The 16,672-nt window shown below is 40.3% G+C and overlaps 1 protein-coding gene across 1 annotated transcript in view; it reads right to left on the bottom strand.

The window, feature by feature from the left end:
* LOC122643902 (guanylate kinase 2, chloroplastic/mitochondrial) overlaps window positions 1-10,935 on the bottom strand; it is a 67,626-nt gene extending 56,691 nt beyond the window's left edge. The window contains exon 1 of the mRNA XM_043837476.1: window positions 10,925-10,935. The gene's annotated coding sequence lies outside the window, so the exon portion shown is untranslated. The remainder of the gene's footprint in view (window positions 1-10,924) is intronic.
* Between the last annotated feature and the right edge of the window lie 5,737 nt (window positions 10,936-16,672).

The following is a 16,672-nucleotide window of genomic DNA, read 5'->3' as shown; positions in this document are numbered from 1 at the left end:
CATCAGAATTTACTCAATAATATATGCACTTGTATACCTTTGTTACGTTGTAAACAGTGATAGAGAGATAGAGAGATAGATAGAGATATATATAGTTTTAGATATACTTTTTCTCTCATTTTTTTTTTTCAATTTTGAAACCATGAATTTTAATTAAAAACAAACATAAAAAGGAACATTTTTAAATTTAAATAATCATAAATATTATTAATTAAAAATAATTATTAATACTAAGGGTACCCAAGATTAAGAAATTATAAAAAGGAATGACCTATAGATTAAGAATAGAAAATTATAATTTAAGATAAGAATGAAGGATAAAAGTGGTAATTGAAAGATTTGCTTTAAATAATAATAAATATTATTAATATTAATATTAATTAAAAATAGTAATTAATACTAAGGGTTTTTTTTTTTTTTTTGGATAAAAATACTAAGGGTACCTAAGATTATGAAATTATAAGAAAGAATGACATAAAGATTAAGATTTGAAGAATGGAATTTTAGATAAGAATGAAGGGTAGAATAGGTAACTGAAAGATTTGCCACTAATTAAAAACAATAATTAATACTAAGGGTACCTAAGATTATGAAATTATAAAAAGGAATGACCTATAGATTAAGAATAGAAAATTGGAATTTTAGATAAGAATGAAGAATAAAAGAGGCACTTGAAAGATTTGCTTTAAATAATAATAAATATTATTAATATTAATATTAATTAAAAATAATAATTAATACTAAGGGTACCTAAGATTATGAAATTATAAGAAAGAATGACATAAATATTAAGATTTGAAGAATGGAATTTTAGATAAGAATGAAGGGTAGAATAGGTAACTGAAAGATTTGTCACAACGTGCTTTTATATAATAGAATAGAATATGATAGTATGATATATATGATTGATGTTCATTTCTTACTTAGCAAAGCCATATCGTTCTAGATTAAAATATCTAAAAAATTCCACTTTTTGGTCATCTGTTCGAAGTACTGATCGATCGCCTCATCTAGTCAAAGCCACCGGTCAACCATTTCCATCCGGATTCAACTCCTAGGTCTTTGTTTTACAGGGTCTGCTCACAGTGAGTAATCAGACACAATCTGGTCGACCGCTTCTGGCCCTAATCGCAGATTGCCCAAAGGCCTCTATAATAACCGATTGACCGCTTCCTAAAAAGTTCCTACTTGCAAGGGTAGTTCTTCTCCAGGTCTTTGAGATTCTAAGAGGATTTTTCAACCCATACTAAACTCATTTAAAAATTCATACAAATGCCCGCAATAGAGCCTCATTCTAATCTTGAAATAAACTTAAAGTAGAGAATCAAGATGTAGATGTTGAACTTACTTCAGTTTTTTCAATCACAACTCAAAAGGGTTTCAAAATTTTGCTCCTTGCTCAATTCCTCAATTAGTTTCTTTACTACGACCTCAAATCTGTTTTCCTTGTCAAATCTTCTACTAAATCATGGGCTCAACTACGTGCATTAAAACCCCTTTTCAACCTTTGTTAATATCTTAGATTCAGTTTATACATTTCTCATTTCCTTTAATATCAATACTACAATACGTCAATAACAAATTCACTGTCCATCTAAACTAGAAGAAATCCAAAATAAATAATGAAACCTACCTGAAACACCCTTCTTCTCTTCCTTCTTCCTTCCTCTTTCTTGTTTGCACTTTAGGTTCTCAGCAATTTTGCAACTTAGCAAAAGAACTAATTAAACTCTTTCTACACTATACAAAAGATCCATGGCATACATGTAAATTGATACCCTTGCTTAAGAGAACTCCCCAAACAAAATACCCTCTTATTAGCCATACACTATTCTCTTTTCCACCAATTTCCATGCAAGCTTACCTAACTTTTTCAAGCTCCCAAGTTGTCCTTGCCTCCATTCTATAATTACCTTGCTACCAACAACCCAAACCTCTTAGATTGAACTGAACAACTAATTACTAGAACCTTTAAATCCATTGAACCCAAATGAACCCTCTTGAACATACCAAACCACCAAATCACTTAAATTGAACCCATGAACCAAACTGTACATAGCACAAGACATAAATATATATCAAATAATTAAAATATTAGAAGCACACATTAAAAATAAATAATAATTAAATAATCTAGGTAACAAATAAAAATGATAATATAATTCAGTCATAATTAAAATATTAGATAATTAATCTAAGCAGACACTAGAATAATATAAATAAATACACATAACACAAAATATCAATTAATAATCCAGACAAACAATATTCATTAAAATACAAAATAAAATATACCTACCCTAAGGCAATAGTATTCCAAAATTGAATTCTAGCAAAATCCTGCAACGTACCTGTCGGTCCACGAATAAAATACTATAATTAACGGCATCAAAATACAGGGCATTATAGGTAGCTTCGACCGGATGGAAGCTGTTACGCCCCCATCCCTGTACCACAGAAATGCGTAACTAGAGCGTACACACTCACTCCACTTTCCACCAGGATCACTGATTCAGTATCTAAAAGACTAACTCATTCACAACGACAGTTAATAGATCATGAAAGAAAGATAATAATTATAACAACATCAGAGTCTATGGAAACTATATTATAACATGTATCTTAACTGTGTTCATATCCTGTTACAATCCTTTCCAAAAAATACATTTCCTTTCCTATCAGGACCTATGTATTATATAAGGTTTATACAATACATCTCTCATGAAAGGAAATCAAAAGAATACACTATTGTGTCGAATATCAAGTATGTCAAAGTGTATCAAAAGAGGAGGCCACTCGGCCATAAATTACTGTTCCTTGGAGGAACACATCTCACAGTAGCACTCCGGTCCATGCTTCTCGAGCTCCGGAGTCCACCAATGATCATAACCAGCATCGGGAGCCTTATACTCCGCACCACTCAGATCAAAGGCACCTGCATCATCTAAAAGATTGTTTTCCTCGAGGAGTGAGCTCCACTGAGCCCAATGAGCAGCTAAGCCATACAAGCAAGCACAGATTAATATGGATGATGTTGTGTGACACCCCAAACCACCCCTGGGAGGATTAGGTAGGTGACCCGAATTGCACGGTAGAAATCCACCAAACCCCGAGGATCCAAAAGCTGTTAATATGATTCACAAACACACACACCCATAATGATAAAGGAATCATTAGAGTTTCTGCATTCGGTCGAAGGTATGTTAGCTCAAGAACTTATAAAGCAAGAAAAACTGACTGACTTACGGACAACGCTTGGAACTATCGAAGCATGTCCCGATGTCCATTTGGTCTTCAAAACCTATCTCCAAAGGTTGAAAGACATGATCCCATTGATGACCAATAGAATTTCAGCTTGTCTTGAGATTTTAGAGCAAGCCACAAAGGTCATTGTCCAAGAAAAATAGCTTTCAGAGAAGGTGAAGAAGTTCCAATTGGTCATTCATGAATGCCGTGAGATTGAAATTTCTTATGATGCTCAACTAGCCGCTTTTAATGAAGAAATAAACAGTTTGATGGAGAAAAGAAGATCCATCCTTGAGTTACAAAAGGGAAACCTCCACGCTTTTGTTTTGATTGTCTTCAAACTAGGTAGGTTCTTCTTCATCTTTAAATCTTGTCTAATATATGTGTTTTCTGTCTTACTTCGTTTTGCATCTTCGGAGGAATGTGATCCTGTCTCTCTAGATGGTAATCACCGACGCTCCTTGTTTTCCCTCTTTCTCCCATATTGTATCTCACCTGCATGCATGCATATCCCCATGATTCTCATCCCCCGTAGTCTAAGACTCCCTCATACATATATTGGATAAGAATTTAAATACACGTTCACTGTGGACCCCACCAGTGTGCCCAGAATCACTCAGAATCAGTTTAAAATTTGATTTTCAAAAGAGGCCTTAACGGCCAAACAAGCCTCAGTGGGGGCTGGGCCTATAAATAGAAATGCCTTGGGCTCATTTAGAGCCCTTAGCAACTCTAAAACCTTGAGGAGAGAAAGGAGAGAAAGAAGAGAGAAAGAAGAGAGGAAGCGGAAGGAAGAAAGGTAGAAGGAAGGGAGAGTTGCTCTCAGCCCCTAGGCCTGGATTTTCATGCCTCCTCTGCACCGTTCAGGTATGAATACATATGTGTATACCTGTTGCCTCCATCCTATCTCTGTGGTTGATGTATTTCTGCTCCCTGGGCAGCCCTGAACAGCTAGGGTTTGCCCTGGACAGCTCCAGATCTGCCATGCAAGCCTTGAGCATGGAAGATCTGAGATTTTTATTTAATTTTATAATTCTGATTTGTTGTTCTTGAGAGCCGAATTTGGCTATGCATGGCTGCACTGCCCAGATTCACTTTTGGCTGACAGTTTGGAAACCTGGATGTAAACCATGGCTACACAGACCTAACCCTAGATGATTGCAGCCATGGAACATCAAATTACATCTGATTCCAGCCCTACATGTGGCTGAAATCGAATTTCAAGCTTGAAGAAAACCCTGTGATACTATTCACTGGGTTGTCTGGGCAGCCTCTGGCAGCCAAATGGTGGGTCTGATGGAGGATCCATTTGGATCAAGAGGTAGACCATCCCAGGGGCTACCTGACCCCCTAACATGCAGAGGGATCAGATTTGAGCATAGCCTAAAAAGTCTAACCTTGGGAACTCAGCCCAATGTTGATTTGAGGGCACTGGGCGATGCACCCAACGCCCAGAGCCATTGCCCAGTGAAGGAAATGCTGTTGTTTTTGCAATCAGACCTGAGGAATTTCACCCATTGGCTGTGGGATTGTGTGGGAAGGTGGGAAATGACATAAATGCCCTTCCCCACATCTGTCCATATTAAAGGAATGCTTTGAAACCCTAGTGGGCCCCGTAGGTGAAGGAAACCCTGCTGTGCTTGGTCCTACAGCTCAGGCAAGCTGTGGACAGCACTGTGAACCTAATCTGACCTAGGGTCAGGTACAACTATTGAAAATGACCATTTTACCCTGATGCCACTGACACTGGAAGATGCACCGGGACATGGACCTAAGCCCAGTGCAAGGCCCAGTGAATCCAAGTGAGGACCAACTCAACAATCGGGTCAACCTAGTAAGTTTAGGTTAACCGTAGGGGTACCAGTGATAGACTGAAAACTCAATAAGACATTTTCTGATTTATATTTAGGATTTGATCCCACGCTCGAGGTCAACAACCAGACTGCTTTTGAAACTCAGTTTGCAACTGAGGTCTTAGAACCCAACTCAGGTGAGTGAATAATATTATCATATGTGCATGTGTAATTATGATGCTATGCCGGCTATTAAGAATTGTAATTATAAATGCTGTGTTACTTATTTCTATTTCAAATTACTCAAATCATTGCATAATGACTGTCTGTTGATCAACACTATGAATTCTTATATGATGATTGTGAATGTTAGACTAGATGCCGTAGTCAGCTTGGAAATGAGGCCTGTGGTAGCGGGAGTTTCATCACTCGTGCTACACACCCTTGCCAACAGGGGTTTAGGTGTTGAATGCCTGTGGGGGCGACCATATGTATATGAGAAAAAGAGAAAAGAAATGAAAAGAACACCAAAATGGTGAATGAATGAAAAGAACACCGGAATGGTGAATATAGGCTGTAAGCCAAAGAAATGAAAAGAAAAGAGAAAAGAAATGGATTGTCCCACGGGTTAATCACAGAGGGCTGGTCGGGCTGACCTTGGTGAACGAATGCAGGAGCTGACTGGTCCTCTCCGATAACTCAATGGGTATATCGCGGGAAGGGGTTAGAAGCCCGCACCAGGGATACATGTATTGGGGATTGTAGTAGCACAGACCTAACTTAGTTGTATTGTTAGGTGGCTAATAATAATAAAATGGACTTGCATATCATATAGGATCATGTGGATTGTGATTGCACGTGCATGCATGATGATATATTTGCTCACGAGCTCGGTGGGGCTCACACTCTATTATATATGTTTTTCTTTAGATGATTTTGCAGATCGATGCCGCTGTGGCATGGAGGCTCATCTTGAGGAGGAGAGTCCTGGTTATTACAATGATGTTGGTGTGGATCCCAACGGAGGTCATACAGATCCTGCGTACATTCTCGGTGGTCATTAATGAGGACCGTTGAAGAGTGCATGTGATGCTTTTTATCTTGGGGACTCCTTTTTGTTTTCGTTAGGAGTTTATCCCTGTTCTGACTGTGGTTCTGTTGTAGTTTTTAATTTCTTTCTTTTTAGGGTTGAGTATGTTCACCCTGTATATTTATATGTATAGGTTATCTTTGGTTTTACCCTTGTCAGCTTTGTTCTTTACTTTGTGGGTCGTTGGGAAATGTAACAGTACAATCTTACTTATGTATATATTATCATCATTTCCCCGTATCACTATGCTTCCTTTTATTATTGTAATTTGTAGTAAATTTGTAGCACTCTGATCTTGCCTTTGGTAAAGTGAATGAATGTGGTTCCATGAATGTAAGTATTACTTCTAGATCCGTGGGATTTGGCGGATTGCCGTTACGTAATTCGGGTCACCTACCTAATCCTCCCAAGGGATGGTTTGGGGTGTGATAGTCGAGAAATGGTACCATAAATGGATGACAAATAATAGTGCCATGAAAATGGATGATATTCTGACCATGTCGACCCCATGTTACCAAGGAAACTCGCAAGACCGGACTCATTCACCAAGTTGTCTGCGAGCCCCCAATACAAACCCCATCTTGACGTCTACCAAAATACGATCAGTGACTTCTCGGTGGGCTACCCTGAAATACGATCGAGGCCCATGGGTTTGCCCGACACTTGTACCCCTGTCGGAAGGGTCATAGTACTGGGTATGTTACATCCTACCCAACAAACAACTATTGAATGTATATATATATAATCTCACGCGTGCAGGTGTAGCCTAGAGATCGAGTCCATAGTGCCTTAACAGGAGGCCAACTATCCTCTCATCTCTCCAACTTACACCCACACTAAGTATCAATACGGTATGTGTGATTCTGAAATAATGGTCGACTGGTCACCACCCAAATCAAATCCATCAATCAATCATTATAAAGAATTTCACATGTAAAGTATCCTACACTATCAACATCTCATTCTCATATATAGTATTATGCATAACTGATCATGTTTCATCATGTTTATTATCCAATCCAATTAATAGTCAAGATAAAGTTGAATCAATATGCATAACAGTTATACAAATCAACATGCACAACTAGCTTGATGCTTAATGAGAAACATGCTGTAAAATAGTTCAAACGTTCGATCCACTCACAAAAGTCCACGCGTAGGTAATAATGGCTCTCGTGCAACGTACGTTCCTTCCACACGCATGAGTCAGCCTAACAAGTCAATACACAAGTGCTCAATAGGTAAGAAGAGGTTTGGTTGAAGTCTCAGAGCTAAAACTCCAAAACAGCAGCGATTTGCACTAGGCGGACGATGCACTATGGCCTAGGCGGATCATGCCATCGTCCGCTACTGCCGGATAATGCAGGAATCAGCTTAGATTGTCACCAAACCTTGGTTAATGACCATAGGATCAGTTGGGACCTACGGGGTAATGTATTAGGCCTCTAAGTGAGCCATTAAACATGTATATTGGATCCTAATTAGGTCCCAAGGCATGGATTGTGTGCTCAATGCTCAAAACCCCAAAATGAAGGTTTATAAAAGGGGGTTTCATGGCATCTCAGCCAAAGGTAGGGGAATGGGGTGTTCAAGGGTTTCAAATGGTGCTCTAGGCATCCAATTAGGTGAACAAACTAATTGGAAACAGAAGCCCTATGGTTTGGCATGAGATTGGATGGATTCCAACATCAAGAATCCTCAAATTGGAGGTTCTTCAAGAGGGTTTCATGGCAATTAAGCAATGGGGTTGAGGATGAGTGATTCTAGGTCAATAGTTGATGTCTTTAACATCAAATAGAAAGGATAAAACATTTAAAGCAAGAAGCCCCATAGTTTGGGATCTAATTAAGAAATTCCCAAAAGAAATCTAGTAAGAATCAATGGAATCAAAGGGAGGAAGGGGCTGCTTACAATAGAGATCAATGGAAGTGGCTGAAGGAGGTGTTTTTGAGCTTGGAGATGCTCAATCTTCTTCTCCTCCATGAGCTCCTAGGTTGGAATGGGTTCCAATGGTGTTGGCAAGAAGGTGCAGCTCACAATGGTGTAAAGATGGATTTGGGACAGCAAGGAAGTGGTCTTCTTCCTTCTTCTTCCTCCTTCTCTCATTCCTTTTTGCTTCCCATGTTCTCTCTCTCTTCTCTTAGGTGTTGGAGATGGGAGAAATGAGAGAGGCTGAGGTTTTCACAAATTTTGATAAGGATTCAAAGGTGTGTTTGGTTGGGGGTTGATTTTAGGCTTGAAATGGGTTTTAAAACACAATAGAACCCAAATAGGTCTTCGGTTAATGTTCTTAGGGTTTGGTTAAGCCATATGGGCCACAAATGGTCTAAAATAACCAAGGGTTAAGCCCTGGGCCAAGGAAATATGAAACTATACTGAAATAATCATTTTTACAGTAGGCGAATGATGCAGTGGTGGACTGTGTGCATCGTTCGCCAGTTTCCCAGGCATGAGCCGCCGGGGTAAAATATAGAAGAGCTTTGCCCATTGTTTTAGCCATAACTTGATTAATACATAAGGAAATGATGTGATTCAAAGTGCGTTGTAAACTAGACTTAAAGGGCTACATTTTTCATGAGGAAACCATTGATTAAATCAGAAGGGAAGGTCCTAAAAATTGGGTTCAAAGATGGTTGTAGTGCATTGACAGCAAACCAGAATTTGAATTGATTCTGATGATCTCGCCTACTTCAAGGGTATTTAGGTAGTGGTTGAGAGGGATTTTAATAGGGGTTGTTTACAATTATTAGAATCTTCCAAACATACTAAATTAGGCCAACACCACTGCTCAGATTTGGGCACGGGCATAACATTCCCCACACCTTATAAAAATTTCGTCCTCAAAATTGATTTATCGGATGGGTTGAAGATTTGTGGGTACGTCACCCACAATTCGACCTCAAACTCCCGAAACGCTTCCTTATCGGAAAGACTATTCCAAAGCACCTCCTCCTAGGTAAAGGGGTGGTTGCGAAGGTGGATTTTCCTTTGGTTGAATATCTCGGCTGGTTGCTTCACCTGAGTTCAGTTGGCAGCAAGTTCAGGCTGCTCCTGAGTAAGGACATGAGTCGAGTTCGGGAGATACTTCCGCAACATCGATACATAGAAGACATCACGGACACCTGCCAATGGTGGGGCAATACCAAACTACATCCTACGTACTCGCTAGGCGCCAAAACCTCGTATGACCCAAAGAATCTCCGGCTCAACTTTCCTTTCTCTCCACGCCTCAACACCCCTTCGGTGGGTAAAACTCGAGAAAGAAATTACATGGTCTCCAATAACAAACTTTAGGTTCTTCCATATAATATTGGCGTATCTCTTTTGCCCCGACTGAGCCACCAAGATACGATCCCTTATCAAATCTACATTCATCAACGGTAACCTGGATCATCTCAGGTCCTAATATACGTCACTAACTGGTCTCATCCCAATTTATTTCTTTAGGAGGCTAGGCGACAGGTTGGCCGTTCCACAACACTTCCGAAGAGGGTCCTCAAGTATCAAAGGTAAGATACCTAAGAAGTCATTTTAACTCCAAATGATCCGAGATTTTCTCCAGTACACTCCACATGCAACTCAGGTGAAGATGTTTCATACCATAATACACACTCGAAAGGGCTTCAAGTATTCCCTAAGGTCTTCTTCACACCTCGGCACTTACATGAGAAGTTGTCATTACTTCCAATTGCCCTCATGACTGTCACATCTCATTAATTATTGGTATCAACAGTCATCGGGGCAACACTCACAATGAAAGTTCAACTTAGCCCGGAATTTTGGGTGCGGGTGTAACATTCCCTACACCTTATAAGAATTTCGCCCCCAAAATTTGGTGTTACAAAACTTGAATAGGTGGGGGTTCCTATACCAAAATTGGCTTAATTACTTAGTTTGGGCTAAATAATCTTGATCCTTTTATACACGTGGCTCTCATAATACTTGTACTTCCAAAATTTAAAGGTCCAAACCCAGTATACCTCCTCTAATACAATAAGGCTTAGTCTAGGGCCGCATGACATAAATTCACATCATATTTAGTCAATGAGGCCCTTCTATAATAACTTCCACATCCGATTTTTCACTACTCAACTCAACTTTAGAATGAAATGGAATAGTGATGGAATCCCTGTCATTCACTCCCAAATACAGAGGGGAGATTTGGTGACCCATTACCCCACTCATACCTATCGTTGAGCAAAGTTTTTGTCAAATCCTTCAGCTTAGTTACCCTATTCTCAGCTGAGCTTGACCATAACAACACCCGAAAAAGGGTATACTCAATTAAAATTTCAAACCTGTCACTTGTCTCCAACTATCCAGTGACAAGCGGGTGTATGGCCACACCGAGATTCAACTATAGGGCTAAAGTCTTTCACTAACCCCTGGAATTCAGGTACAAAAATTGGGGTTCTCTACATGTTATAGTCCAAGGACTGGTCCAAACTAGTCCATGCAAACCACAAATCAAATAGCCAAGCCACAAATCAAACCACAAATCAAACTTGGCATTCCCTGAAGGGCTGCCAACAAACTATAGGTGTGACACGTGGGGCCGTAGGCTCACCCAAGAGTACATGGGGCTATTCTCAGCACTCCTGGCAAGGTTACTATAGGTTTCAAGAAGGAAGGTCATAAATGATAACCCCACAAATTACACAATTAAATAATCAATGTATTGTCAAAGAGTGTGCAACTAGATGGGTGAGTTTGTGCCTTAAAAGGCACAAAGCATGTAGCACAGGTGCACGCCAAATAGGGTGACAAAAACCAATAAATCAGGCCAAAATTGTACCTAGCGGACGATGTATGTGGTGGCCTGTGTACATCGTCCGCCAGAACTGATGGCTCATGTAGGCAGTAACTGGCTTAAATTTTCTGGCAGCCGATGCATGGCGGCTCATGCAGAAGATTCTGGCGGATGATCGCATCGTCCGCCTGGGCGGAAATCAAATTTTAAAACATAAGCCGCGACTCTCTGTTTCTCACTCCCATTCTTCCGTCCGCAGAGCACTGCACCAAGGCGAAAAAGAGGGCTCCAATCTTCACTTTCAAGCTCCAATCGACCATCCACTTCCCTCCAAACCTCTTCCAAGGTAAGATCTTTTCAAACTCCCTCCTCAACTACTCTTCTTCTCTAACCGTATCTAGGTTAGGATTGGGTGTCCTCCTTTGATTTCCTTGTGTTTCTCTAACCTACAATGGTGCTCTTACTTAACCAATCCATGAATGCAATCAAAACTTGTACACATAGGTTGCTAGAGGTATGATTTTCATGATTTGACTTAATCTCTGTAGCCTTATTTTTAGTTTTTAGGTGAGATTTGCCCAAAATTCGAATATTTGTTGCATAACCTAGGGCAAAACTCAAGATGCTTCAATGGATAAATGTTTAAACCCCAAACACACATCAATGCACACACTACTTAATACATACCTTTGATTTCATACCTATTGGGCATCCAAAATCTGAGCTCTCCTTTAATTTTCCACATTAGGTATTTGTACATTGCTTCAAACTTAAAATTCCTTATAATGTGATATGTATAGAATTGGATTCTTTGTTATTTATTTTTATTTTTATTTTGGGTTCATGCTAGTTTGTTTCCCATGTCTATTATGCTCAACCATCATGTTGGATCTTTGGTTAGGAATTATTTTCAATTTTGACTTATTAGTTTTTTGTTTTATTTAGTCTGTCATTTTGTTTAGGGTATGGTTTGCACACCATGTGTTTGTGTTTTGTTGTTAATGAGTTTATTGCCCAATTTATGGTCTACTTATCCATGTGCTACTCTATTACGTGTATAGGTTAGCCATGGCCACAAGAAGAGGCGTAGCTAACCCACCTCAGCCCATGGTATTTGATGAGCGTTTGTTTCGTGAGCCAGGGTATGCAGAGTTGTGGGAAGACCTACAATGCGCCTCAGTCATACCTGAGAGACGGGTCATTACAGAGGACTTCCAGTCATTTCGAGTGGCGGAAAGGTTTGCCCATCTTGGATGGTCAAACATTCTGGAGTCAAATGAAGACTACTGCCCTTTATTAGTCTGGTATTTTTATGCCAACCTTGAGCTAGACGACATTGGCGCGGTAGGGCATCGACTCACTACTAGAGTCAATGGGGTGGACATCAACTTTACCACCACCGAGTTGGGAGAGTTATTGGGAGTATCCATGGTGGGCTCATGCAAGTACGAACCCCTTGGGTGTGATTACTCAGCCTTCCTCTCTGATGAGGAATACATGGACATGATCAAGGTCCCACGCCCTGAGGAAATAACCTCCCGACTCCTCATCAAGGATTACTATCCGTCTCTCCGCATCTTTGCGTGTCTGGCACAATTAGTTTACCTCACCTCAGGCGGTCACAAGAATCAAGTAAGTATTTAACCTATTTTATTTTATTATATCATGGTTCGAATTGTTAAAATTTCTAACTCTCATTTTCTATTTCTTGATAGGATTCAAATATCCAGAGCTATTATGCCTACTGCCGCTACACAGGGTGACCACTGTGTCCCCCGAATATCATTATTCGGACTATGGGGCACCGTGGTGAGTACCCACTTGATGGAAACTTTCCCTAGGCCAAATTGGTCACCAAGATTCTATGTCGGTTCAATGTTCCTTTGAATGCGGACTGGCTAGGCAAGGCGGTGACTCCAGTCAACAAAACTACACTGACAAAGATGAAGATGACTAGGAGAGAGGGAAGTATAGAGTTATCACCGGAGAGGCTAGTAGGGGATGGTGATGGCAGTGGTAGTTCTGATGGAGATGGTGGTGATGGTGCAGTGGCTCCTCCAGCTGCTAGAGAAGTTAGAGTTACCCGAGCCTCTACACGTGCATCAGCACGGGGCCATAGACGGAGAAGTGCTGCCTCTATAGGCCGAGATGCTGGGGCATCTAGTTCCCAGGTTCATGAGGATCCACCTCCACTAGAGGGAGTGCGAGATATGTCGAGTGTACCAGGCTGGGGGTACATGGTACAGAGGTTCTCTTCCATGGAGCAGATGTTGGAGCAGAGACTTTCTGCCATAGAGAAGAAATCAGAGGCCCAATACAATGATCTAGTGGCTCTTGTGAATGCGGGGTTTGATGAAACTGAGAAGAGGTTGAGTGACATCGAGTCCCATCTGATGATGGACAGGGCTGCAGCTAGAGCTGGAAGGGCAGGGCCAACTCAAGCACAAGATAGGGGAAAAGGGAAGGAACAAGATTAGCCCTAGGATCTATTTTGGGTTACTATTTTGTTATGCCCATCGTTTTATTTGGTGTTAGTTTAGGATGGTAAGGTTGTAAAGGATCAGAGAAGGATCAATGTATTTTCTCTTTATTTCTTTTTAATGTTATTTGAGTTATGTCGGCCTTGGATGGCCTAACTATGTACGAAAAATTTTACCTAATGAAATTTTTAGTTTTAACCATCAGCATGTCTTTACCTTAATTTCCTTAATTGTGTTTGTTAAGATTTTTATGTTTTGAATCCTAACACAGAATGGATCGAGATGGATCAGATCTGGTAGTGTACATGGCAGGGAATTAGTGCTCTGATACTATACTTTCACACTCCCATCCCTCAACTTGGGGAAATGTGATAGGAATACTCCTGTATTCCACATCGAACTACAAGATCGACGCTTTGGTGTATCATGTACACTACCTGGGTTCTTATTCAGAATATAAGAACCAAAATCAGAGTTATGGTGGAATAAATATGTAATATTTAATCTGAATATAATAGAAATTCTAAATGATAAATTCCTTATATGGATAACGGTTTCAGTTTTCAACCCAACAGTTAAATACCACATATAACAGTTAATAATATCCAAGGAAGGAAAAGAAATAAAATCCCAAGGTTATTAGTTACAATAATCCAAAATGTTAGCCAATAAGAAAGAAGTAAAGTCCCAATCAAAGGGCCCCTAGCCCGAACTATGGTGCTTTATGAGCACACTCATCACACAGGTAGTCAGATGCATGCTCCATCTCTAGCTAACCACCCCCAAGCCTCATAATCCTCGCCACCCAGATAGGCTGGGTCAATCTCCACTGGATCTGACGTTCCTGCATCCATATCTAAAAACAAAGGTTCCCGAGGGATGAGCTTACACAAGCCCAGCGAGCGATCAAACCATTCACAATCATACAATAATAGGTACCCCATCAATGCATGCTAAAGTATGCACATCACATATGATGCATGAATGCTTTTGTTCAATTTTTCCCCTAACAATAAGATTCTATGTTAGGTCAAGTACTACAATAACATAGGCAGCATTGTCGGCAAATGGTACCATAAACGGATGATAAATAATGGTGCCATGGAAATGGATGGTATTCTGACTATGTCGACCCCATGTTACCAATGAAACCCGCGAGATCGGACTCACTCATTGAGTTGTCCACGAGCCCCCAATACAAATCCCGTCCTGACGTATACCAAAATACGGTCAGTGACTTCTCGATGGGCTACCCTAAAATACAGTCGGGACCCATGGGTTTGCCCGACACCTACACCCCTGTCGGAAAGTCGTAGTATGGGTATGTTACATCCTAACCAGCAAACAACTATTGAATGCATATGTATATATATATATAATCTCACACGTACGAGTGTAGCCTGGAGATCGAGTCCATAGTGCCTTAACTGGAGGCACTATCCTCTCATCTCTCTAGCTTACACCCACACCAAGTATCAATATGGTGTGTGTGATACTGAAATAACGATCGACTGGTCACCACCCGAATCAAATCCATCAATCAATCATTATAAAGAATTTCACATGTAAAGTATCCTACACTATCTACATCTCATTCTCATATATAGTATTATGCATAGCTGATCATGTTTCATCATGTTTATTATCCAATCCAATTAATAGTCAAGATAAAGTTGAATCAATATGCATAACAGTTATACAAATCAACATGCACAACTAGCTTGATGCTTAATGAGAAACATGTCGTAAAATAGTTCAAACGTTCGATCCACTCACAAAAGTCCACGCGTAGGGTAATAATGGCTCTCGTGCAACGTACATTCCTTCCACACGCATGAGTTAGCCTAACAAGTCAATACACAAGTGCTCAATAGGTAAGAAGAGGTTTGGTTGAAGTCTCAGAGCTAAAACTCCAAAACAACAGCGATTTGCACTAAGCGGACGACGCTCTGTGGCCTAGGTGGATCATGCCATCGTCCGCTACTGTCGGATAATGCAGGAATCAGCTTAGATTATCTCCAAACCTTGGTTAATGACCATAGGATCGGTTGGGACCTACGGGGTAATGTATTAGGCCTCTAAGTGAGCCATTAAACATGTATATTGGATCCTAATTAGGTCCCAAGGCATGGATTGTGTGCTCAATGCTCAAAACCCCAAAATGAAGGTTTATAAAAGGGGGTTTCATGGCATCTCAGCTAAAGGTAGGGGAATGGGGTGTTCAAGGGTTACAAATGGTGCTCTAAGCATCCAATTAGCTGAATGAACTAATTGGAAATAGATGCCCTATGGTTTGGTAGGAGATTGGATGGATTCCAACATCAAGAATCCTCAAATTGGAGGTTCTTTATGAGGGTTTCATGGCAATTAAGCCATGAGGCTGAGGATGGGTGATTCTAGGTCAATAGTTGATGTCTCTAACATCAAATAGAAGGGATAAAACATTTAGATCAAGAAGCCCTATAGTTTGGGATCTAATTAAACAATTCCCAAAAGAAATCTAGTAAGACTCAATGGAATCAAAGGGAGGAAGGGGTTGCTTACAATGGAGATCAATGGAAGTGGCTAAAGGAGGTGTTTTTAGGCTTGGAGAGGCTCAATATTCTTCTCCTCCATGACCTCCTAGGTTGGAATGGGTTCCAATGGTGCTGGCAAGAAGGTGGAGCTCACAAATGGTGCAAAGATGGATTTGGGATAGCAAGGAAGTGATCTTCTTCCTTCTTCCTCCTCTCATTCCTTCTTGCTTCCCACATTCTCTCTCTCTCTCTCTCAGGTGTTGGAGATGGGAGAAATGAGAGGAGGCTGAGGTTTCCACCTATTTTGATAAAGATTCAAAGGTGTGTTTGGTTGGGGGTTGATCTAGGGCTTGAAATGGGTTTTAAAACATAATAGAACCCAAATAGGTCTTAGGGTTTGGTTAGGCCATATGGGCCACAAATGGTCTAAAATAACAAAGGGTTAAGCCTTGGGCCGAAGAAATATGAAACTAAACTGAAATAACATCATGTTTATAGTAGGAGGATTATGCAGTGGCAGACTGTGTGCATCATCCACCAGTTTCCCAGGCATGAGCCGCTGGGGCAAAATACAGCAGACCTTCACCCACTGTTTTGGCCAAAACTCAGTCGATACTTAATGAAATGATGCAAATAAAAGTGTGCTATAAACTAGACTTAAAGGGATACATTTTTCATGAAGAAACTATTGATCAAATCAGAAGGGAAGTTCCTTGGATTTGGGTTCAAAGATGGTTGTAGTTCATTGACAGCAGACCAGAATTTGAATTGATTGTGATGATTGCGCCTACTTCAAG

The sequence above is a fragment of the Telopea speciosissima genome, chromosome 10, assembly GCF_018873765.1.
Source record: "Telopea speciosissima isolate NSW1024214 ecotype Mountain lineage chromosome 10, Tspe_v1, whole genome shotgun sequence".
Taxonomy (NCBI): domain Eukaryota; kingdom Viridiplantae; phylum Streptophyta; class Magnoliopsida; order Proteales; family Proteaceae; genus Telopea; species Telopea speciosissima.
This window is presented reverse-complemented; position numbering and strand designations above follow the sequence as displayed.